Raw genomic sequence first — 9,954 nt, forward strand, 5'->3', positions numbered from 1 at the left:
AAATGCTAATTAGCCTGCAGAATATATAAACAATGATTATGGTTTGTAGATAGCTTTTTATTTAATGAATCATTTATATTCTTGTCAAATATATAGATTAAATGATTTAGGGATTCATATTTAGAGTTCTATAACTCAAAAGATGGAGAAGGAAATGGCAACCCACTCTAGTATTCTTGCCTGGAGAATCCCAGGGAAGGGGGAGCCTGGTGGGCTGCCGTCTATGGGGTCGCACAGAGTCGTACACGACTGAAGCGACTTCTCAGCAGCAGCAGCAGCAGCAGCAACTCAAAAGAAGTAGCATATTTCTGGGTTAAAGGAAATGAGATTTTTTTTGCTTTAATACTATGTCTGCTGAATCTGTTACTGTTTATAATGCCAGATACATAGTGTCTATAATTTTATCTTTTTTCTTAAATAATATTTAATATTCAGATTATTAGTTCCAAAAATTTTTGAAATATTATATGATATAATGTTGATACATTAGACCTTGAAGTAAAAGAGCTTTTGGTTAGAATCAATGCTTTAAACATTTACTAGCATGAGACCACCATGATGCTCTTCTGTAAGTATCAGTTTTGAGAAAATATTTTTCTTTTTCTACCTTTTTATTGCCTAACACAAAGTAAACACTCACTAAGTGTTAGCAATTTTTAATTAGACACACTGAATATTTTAATAGTGTGCATTTGAATTCATCCTATAGAAAATACAGATTAATGAACACACAAAATGTTTTTAATTTGATAAAACCAGACACAAGAATATGAATAAAGCTTATGCTATATGCTTAAATTTTTCATGTAATATTGTTTTGAAATCCTCTTGTAAAAATATTTTCAGATGACTATCAACCTGCTCCTATATTCTTTGATTTATAATTGGTTATAGGTGTGGCAAGTTATAGTCAAGGCAATGGTTTTTCCCGTGGTCATGTATGGATGTGAGAGTTGGACTGTGAAGAAGGCTGATCGCCGAAGAATCGATGCTTTCGAACTGTGGTGTTGGAGAAGACTCTTGAGAGTCCCTTATACTGCAAGGAGATCCAACCAGTCCATTCTAAAGGAGATCAATCCTGGATGTTCATTGGAGGGACTGATGCTAAAGCTGAAGCTGCAATACTTTGGCCACCTCATGCGACGAGTTGACTCACTGGAAAAGACTCTGATGCTGGGAAAGGTTGGGGGCGGGAGGAGAAGGGGACGACAGAGAATGAGATGGTTGGATGGCATCACTGACTCTGTGGACATGAGTTTGAGTGTACTCCGGGAGTTGGTGATGGACAGGGAGGCCTGGCGTGCTGTGATTCATGGGGTCGCGGAGAGTCGGACACGACTGAGCGACTGAACTGAACTGAACTGATAGGTGTGGCATCACCTAATTTTTCCAATCAATTTATTATTGCAAAGGATTTTTTTTGGAAATCCTTTTGTAGAACTGGCTTATTTGAAATGAAAACATAAATGAAATATATAATTAAAAAAGGAAGCATATTAGATCACATCATACTATATTCCAATTGATGCCAAAGACCCTACTTAAAGGGATAATTAGGATTATTGACTCTCTAAGTGAACAGTAACATATGTATCTACAAAGCAAGGAATAGTGTGTGAGTGTGAGTGTGTGTGTGTGTTTGTACTGGGGAAAAATCAAAGCAGCAGAAAAAGGACTTGTAGCATCCCACCCACTTGGATTTAGGACAGTTCTTACTACCCCTGAAAGGGATAAGTAAGTGTATCTAGCAGTAATTGAAATGTGTACTAGGGTTTCTAAACTAAGATTAATTGGAAGAGTTTTGGCAAAAGAAAAACAAAACCTTGACCTCTGCCAATCAAAGTATATCCAAATAATCCCTAATGATTTTCAAAGTGCTAAAATGTCAGTGATTTTCCAGTCACCAATATATAATAAAATGAAGCTTTTGAAGGGTTGGGAGAGTCTTGAAAGTGAAAGTGAAGTCACTCAGTCGTGTCTGACTCTTTGCGACCCCGTGGACTGTAGCCTACCAGGCTCCTCTGTCCATGGGATTCTCCAGGCAAGAGTACTGGAATGGGTTGCCATTTCCTTCTCCAGGTATCTTCCCAACCCAGGGATCGAACCTTGGTCTCCCACATTGGAGGGAGACGCTTTAACCTCTGAGCCACCATGGAAGCCCAAGAACCATGTAATTGGTTGGTTCCATTCAACTATTGAATCTCTTAGTTTCAACTGGAATTTAATATCTTTTAGAAGTCTTAGAAGAAACTATTTTAAAAGTCTTTAACAATGTGTTTGTTTTAAAACATTATGAATTAATTCAGTTTTGGAGAATAAAATCTATATCAGCAGGTAAAATAAAGCTAAGGGACACATTGAAACCTGATTATCATAATTTAAATCTGTGAATCTTGAAAATAGTTATTCATGCACACAAACACACACACATACACATGTTCAACTGCACAAGGGCATGCTTTTCACACATTTAAAAAGCCAAGTTTTAATAATATAACTATAATGCATTTTTGTGTTAGGTGTTTTGGTAGATGGGAAAGAGGAGGACTTTGTAGTCAAATTATATTGATTTTAATTCCAGTTCTTCACATTACAACTTGTTAGGAGTAAAATTGGATCTTTAGATTAGTATGAGCAATAAAATGGCATGTGTGATAGGTCTTATTTCCTAGTAACATAGAAATCAAGAAGATCCCAAGATAAATGTCTACCTCATAAGTAGTTCTGTCATTTATACCATTTTTTCACATGACCATCCTGATATATTTTTGATAAAATGATTTTTATACAGCCTCGATGATACACACTACCCTTTATAGCTATGTGTAGAACTAAAAAAATGTATCCAAGAAGGAGTTTGCATGGTGCGTGTGTGTATGTGCATGTGTATTTCTGAAAGTAATCATTAGGAGTGATAGAATTCCTACTGATTTATGAATACTCAAAATGGTTCCATTGAAAGGGTTTCAGTTCAGTTCAGTTCAGTTCAGTCGCTCAGTCGTGTCCGACTCTCTGCGACCCCATGAATCACAGCACGCCAGGCCTCCCTGTCCATCACCAACTCCCGGAGTTCACTCAAACTCATGTCCACAGAGTCGGCGATGCCATCCAGCCATCTCGTTCTCTGTCGTCCTCGTCTCCTCCCACCCCCAACCTTTCCCAGCATCAGAGTCTTTTCCAGTGAGTCAACTCGTCGCATGAGGTGACCAAAGTGTTGCAGTTTCAACTTTAACATCAGTCCTTCCAATGAACACCCAGGATTGATCTCCTTTAGAATGGACTGGTTGGATCTCCTTGCGGTACAAGGGACTCTCAAGAGTCTTCTCCAACACCACAGTTCAAAAGCATCAATTCTTCGGCGATCAGCTTTCTTCACAGTCCAACTCTCACATCCATACATGACCACGGGAAAAACCATAGCCTTGACTAGACGGACCTTTGAAAGGGTTTAAGTAGAGGTAAATACTAGTACTGTGAATATTATCTTTTTCATCTACTTTTCACTATAACTAATTGCTCTGTGATAACCTCTTCTCAGATTTATTCTTGAATATACCAAGTGCCATGAGATACCAATTCATTTTCTTTAGATATGTTTGCTTCCAGGCAACAAATTTATGTGAAACTGAATTGTATATGAATTCAGAGTATGCCAGAAGTGGGATAATTTAAATATTTTGCAACACTTTGTCATACAGATGGCAGGTTGTTAGTTTTGTTTTTTTTTTTTTTTTTGACAATAAAATGTGCCTGATTTGACTCAAGGGTATTACTTTGCTGCATATTTGTGTAGTCTGTCATCACAGAAACTAAATGTTTAAAATTTTTTAAATATTTGTTTTCTATCTTCCTTCAGTAACATGATAAAAAAATGGATTGCTGACATTTAGAAATGAAAATAGGGCACCCAAATTTTGTATTAGACACATAAAATATGAGGGCGCTTGAATCATATATTAGAGATTATTTTCCACCTTAAGCATCATATTTGAATGCAAAGGAATCATTTGGAAGCTATTGTTTCTTTCAATTACTAGAATGGTAAAAGACCTAGAGAACCTATTTTGCAAGGTAAGTATTGATGAAAATGCTATATTTAGGTATATTTCACTTTCTGTCATTCTTTCATCAAACATTTAAAGTATTAGTGTTACATACACAATTCTGAACTATATTATTGGAACTACAACCAAGGACAAAATAATCCCTGGATTTCACTACTGTTCCTAGGCTAGACTTTTTACTAAACTGTCAGTGGACTCTTAAATGCTTATCTCGTCCAGACACTTAAAAACAACCAGGCACTTGAAACTGAGAGTAATACTTTTTTAAAGTACTAATGCTTGTAGGAGAGAGAAAAATGGATGATTCAAAAGAATTTATTCTGACCTCTGTTCCTAAAAGGTTATAGTCTGCATTATCTGAAGCTAGGTTGGTGAGTGGAAGAGTATGTAAAACAACATATTTTAAGATCTGTTCATTTCAGTAGTTATCAGCCTGACATGAAGCTTTAAAAAGAAATTATAGGCACTGAGACAAACCCAAGGTCAGAGATTTGGCTTTCCAAATGGTGCTGTGGTAAAGAATTTGACTGCCAACGCAGGTGTTGAAGGAGACTTGGGTTCAATCCCTGGGTTGGGAAGATCCTCTGGAGAAGGAAATAGCAACCCACTCCAGTATTCTTGCCTGGAAATTTCTGTGGACAGAGGAACTTGGCAAGCTATAGTCCATAGGGTCACAAAGACTTTGACATGACTGAGCATGCACGCATGCACCACTTTGTTTATTCAGTTACTTAGAAGATATTTGACTACTAACTTTATTAAAGTTAGTCACTTGGAATTTCATTATATGGCATTGTCTACCAACACAATTTTAATAAAAGTTTTCATCAACTGATGAATGAATAACCAGTTGTTATGTAACCACAGTATTTAATACTTTCAGAAGATTTGGCAGAGGCGATAGTTTAGGGCAGAAATTTCCTAATGATATTATTATTCACTTTCTCTCCTGGGTTGACTAGGCCAGGACTTGGGACACCTGAAACCCCAGGACCAATTATCTGTTGCCTTGAATAGACTCAATTAGGGCTCCAAAAGTACACAGATGCTGTGATATTTTATATGGGCTCTGATATGAAAAGTTTGAAATGGCATATATCGTCATGCTTCCTAATAGTTTCCAGTTTTCCTGCGGTCATGTATGGATGTGAGAGTTGGACTGTGAAGAAAGCTGATCGCTGAAGAATTGATGCTTTTGAACTGTGGTGTTGGAGAAGACTCTTGAGAGTCCCTTGTACCACAGGGAGATCCAACCAGTCCATTCTGAGGGAGATTGATCCTGGGTGTTCATTGGAAGGACTGATGTTAAAGCTGAAGCTCCAATACTTTGGCCACCTCATGCTACGAGTTGACTCACTGGAAAAGACTCTGATGCTGGGAGGGATTGGGGGCAGGAGGAGAAGGGGACGACCGAGAATGAGATGGCTGGATGGAATCACCGACTCTGTGGACATGAGTTTGAGTGAACTCCGGGAGTTGGTGATGGACAGGGAGGCCTGGCGTGCTGTGATTCATGGGGTCGCAGAGAGTCGGACACAACTGAGCGACTGAACTGACCTGAACTGAACTTGAGTAGATGGTTGCCAAATATATGATAATATATGACCCCATTGAAATTCAAAATTCAGGAAAAGTGAATAATATTTTAACATTAGAATTTTCAATATACTGCATAAACATGTATTAAGAAAATACTCTTCTTAACTGAAAAAAATTTAACTGGCAATGTACATTTTTATAGCTTTGTTGAGGTAAATTTGACAGATAAAATTGTAGGATAATGTATATAAATGATGATTTGACATATGTAAAAGGATTCTCTCCATCAGGTTAATAAACGCACCCGTCATCTCACATATTTACCTCTTTCTTTGGTGAAAACATTTTCATTTGAGAAATATGGCACCTGTATTCCAAACAATTTTACTTCTTTCTTGAGGTTACTTGCTATCATTTGACTCAATTTGGCCATTTAAATGTGTTTCTCTTCTCTAAGAAATCTATCTCAGGCAGTCAATTGTTTCTCAGGCAAACGATTGTCTGAGACAGATCTCCCAAAGAACTCTTTCCCTCACTCTGCAATTGTGAAACCCTAAGATGTTGTGAAGGATGTATGCTGCCGAGTCATCATTTAGACAACAACTGCCTGAGAAAGCTCCCTAGTCTTGCTACAGAGGCTGAGTGAGTGAGAAGTAAGCTATTGTTTGCATGCTTACATTAAAGTTTTGTTGTTATTGTTGGTTTGTTGCTAAGGCTTCTTCAATTCTTGGTTCAGTTCAGTTCAGTCGCTCAGTCATGTCCGACTCTTTGCGACCCCATGAATCACAGCACGCCAGGCCTTCCTCTCCATCACCAAGTCCTGGAGTTCACTCAAACTCATGTCCATCGAGTCGGTGTTGCCATCCAGCCATCTCATTCTCTGTTGTTCCCTTCTCCTCCCACCCCCAATCCTTCCCAGCATGAGAGTCTTTTCCAGTGAATCAACTCTTTGCATGAGGTGGCCAAAGTATTGGAGTTTCAGCTTTAGCATCAGTCCTTCCAATGAACACCCAGGATCGATCTCCTTCAGAATGGCCTGGTTAGATCTCCTTGCAGTCCAAGGGTCTCTCAAGAGTCTTCTCCAGCACCACAGTTCAAAAGCATCAGTTCTTCAGTGATCAGCTTTCTTAAGAGGTGCTTATTAACAGAGATAACCTAGTGATTTTGACTAATAAGGGTTGGAAGCACTGAATTTTCAGACAGATGTAGAAAAATTCCTATCATGAATAAAATTTCCCTTGATATTATTGACCCTGAATTTAATATGATAGATAGATTTACTGGTGTGTGTGCGTGTGTGCGTGTGTGCGCATATGTGTGGATTCATACATGTATGTATGTTTTGACCATATTTAACTATGGGGAATTTATCTTAAGTTGGAATTTTTCCAGTTGAGTATGATACATAGAAAGGTATATAGTTACTGAGGATTATTGCAAAGACATGACTGTGATGAAAGAACAGAGTCAAAGTTGAGTGAAGAAGAAGTGGTATTGAGGCCAGTGAAATGGATGCAGAAGTCAGTGAACTGCTGTCCTTGGTGGGGTCAAAAATGTTAAAGAAGCTTATGATATAATAAAGTTTATAATATTTAATCAACTGCAGTGTATTTTATTTTTATTTAATAATTATTTTATTTTATTGTACAATGGAGTATTCAACAGTGCATGGAATATTCAACAGTATGTGAACCATGAACTTCCAGATGTTCAAGCTGGATTTAGAAAAGGCAGAGGAACCAGAGATTAAATTGCCAACATTCGCTGGATCATTGAAAAAACAAGAGTTCCAGAAAAACATCTATTTCTGCTTTATTGACTATGCCAAAGATTTTTACTCTGTGGATCACAACAAACTGTGGAAAATTCTTCAAGAGATGGGAATACCAGACCACCTGACCTGTCTCCTGAGAAATCTGTTTGCATGTCAAGAAGCAATAGTTAGAACTGGACATGGAACAACAGACTGGTTCCAAATAGGAAAAGGTGTATATCAAGGCTGTATATTGTCACCGTCCTATTTAACTCACATGCAGAGTACATCATGTGAATTGCTGGACTGGATGAAGCACAAGCTGTAATCAAGATTGCTGGGAGAAATATCAATAACCTCAGATATCCCCATGACACCACCTTTATGGCAGAAAATGAAGAAGAAGTAAAGGAGTGTGAAAAAGTTGGCTTAAAACTCAAAATTCAGAAAACTAAGATCATGGCACCTGGTCCCATCACTTAATGGCAAATAGACGCAGAAACAGGGGAAACAGTGACAGCCTTTAGTTTTTTGGACTCCAAAATCACTGCAGATGGTGACTGCAGCCCTGAAATTAAAAGACACTTTCTCCTTGGAAGAAAAGTATGACCAACATAGACAGTTTTTTAAAAAGCAGAGGCATTATTTTGCCAATGACGGTCCATCTAGTCAAGGCTATGGTTTTTCCAGTAGTCATGTATGGATGTGAGAGTTGGACTATAAAAAAAGCTGAGCACCAAAGAATTGATGTTTTTGAACTGTGATGTTGCAGAATACTCTTGAGAATCCCTTGGACTGCAAAGAGATCCAACCAGTCCATCCTAAAGGAAATCAGTCCTGAATGTTCATTGGAAGGACTGATGCTGAAGCTGAAACTCAAATACTTTGGCCACCTGATGCAAAGACTGACTCATTTGAAAAGATCCTGATTCTGGGAAAGATTGAAGGAGGGAGAAGGGAATAACAGATGATATCGTTGGATGGCATCACTCACTCAATGGACATAAGTTTGAGTAAACTCCAGGAGTTGGTGATGGACAGGAAGTCCTGGCATATTGCAGTCCACGGAGTCAGAGTTGGACACAACTGGGTGACTGAACTGAGCTGACATTGGAGTATAGTTGATTTGGCTCCTCCAGTGGCTCAGCAGTAAAGAATCTGGCTGCAATGCTAGAGACACAGGAAACGTGGATTCAATCCCTGGGTCGAGTGATCCCCTGGAATGGGCCATGGCAACCCACTCCAGTATTTTTGCTTGGAAAATCCCATGGACAGAGGATACTGGCAGGCTACAGTCCATGGGGTCCCAAAGAGTTGGACGTGACTGAGCGACTAAGATACATAGAGTTGACTTACAGTGTGCTTTAGTTTCAGGTATACATATATTTGATTTACAATGTTGTGTTAGTTTCAGGTGTTAAGATTCAGTTATACATATAAATATATCCACTCTTTATTTAGAGTCTTTACCCATGTAGGTTATTTCAGAATACTGAGGAGAGTTCTCTATATGTATATGCTATACATAGGTCCTTGTTGGTTATCTGTCTTACATAGCATAGTATGTTTATATTAAACTGTGAAAAATTTTAGAAAATATTAGTCCTTTAAAATCCCTCTATTATAGAGTTATTTGCACTAATTTGATAGAGACCGAAAACTGATGAAAATAATAAATAAGACCTGCCTATTTTATGGTGGAAGAGTAGATGAAATGATTAAAGAAAATGTAGAATTTGGATAGCTTTAAATAAAAGTGAAAGATAGATATTACAAATCATTCTGACCCAATCTCAGAGGAGCCACTACTGTTTGGCAAACCTGTTTCATTTGTATTATTTTAATTTGCAGCCATTTCAAAGCTTTATTTTTCTTGTCTTCCTGTCCCAACCAATCTCACGGACTACATGTCTTTTAACTAAAGACTGTCAGGTAGCTACTCTCAATGATGCCCTTTTCTTTCTCTTAAATGTATTACATCAATACAATTTCTTCTTATTTAATATATTATTTATTAAATATATTTAAAATTTTTGATAATACATACTTTCTAGAAAGATAAAATTCACCAAATCTTGCCCCATAGAGAAAATTTAAATAAATCAAGGTATTAAATCATGACCTTTACAAAAACAGGGCTTACCTTGTGACTCAGCTGGTTAAGAATCTGCCTGAAATGCCAGAGACCTGGGTTTGATCCCTGGGTTGGGTAGATCCCCTGGAGAAGGGAATGGCTACCCACTCCAGTATTCTGGCCTATTGAATTCCATGGACTATTCCATGGGATAACAAAAAATCAGACACAATTGAGTAACTTTCACTTTTACTTTACAAAAAACACAAACTCAAGCTGGTTTCACAGGCAAATCATATAAACACAAAGAGAACCATAAAATTGTGTTTCATGCTCCTTACCTGTGGTGGTGATTATTTTCCTAACTGCTAAAATTATTCAGCTCTATATTGTTTTCCTGTTTTGTCATATTTGTTTCTGAACCATTTTATTCTCTTTCTTCATAAAACCAGTTAAAACAGAAATGCGCACTGATTATATTATTCAATATCAATAAACATATGGACGTCTAGCATGTATTATGT

The sequence above is a fragment of the Moschus berezovskii genome, chromosome 8, assembly GCF_049115385.1.
Source record: "Moschus berezovskii isolate FMDL1 chromosome 8, NW_MosBer_1.0, whole genome shotgun sequence".
NCBI lineage: Eukaryota > Metazoa > Chordata > Mammalia > Artiodactyla > Moschidae > Moschus > Moschus berezovskii.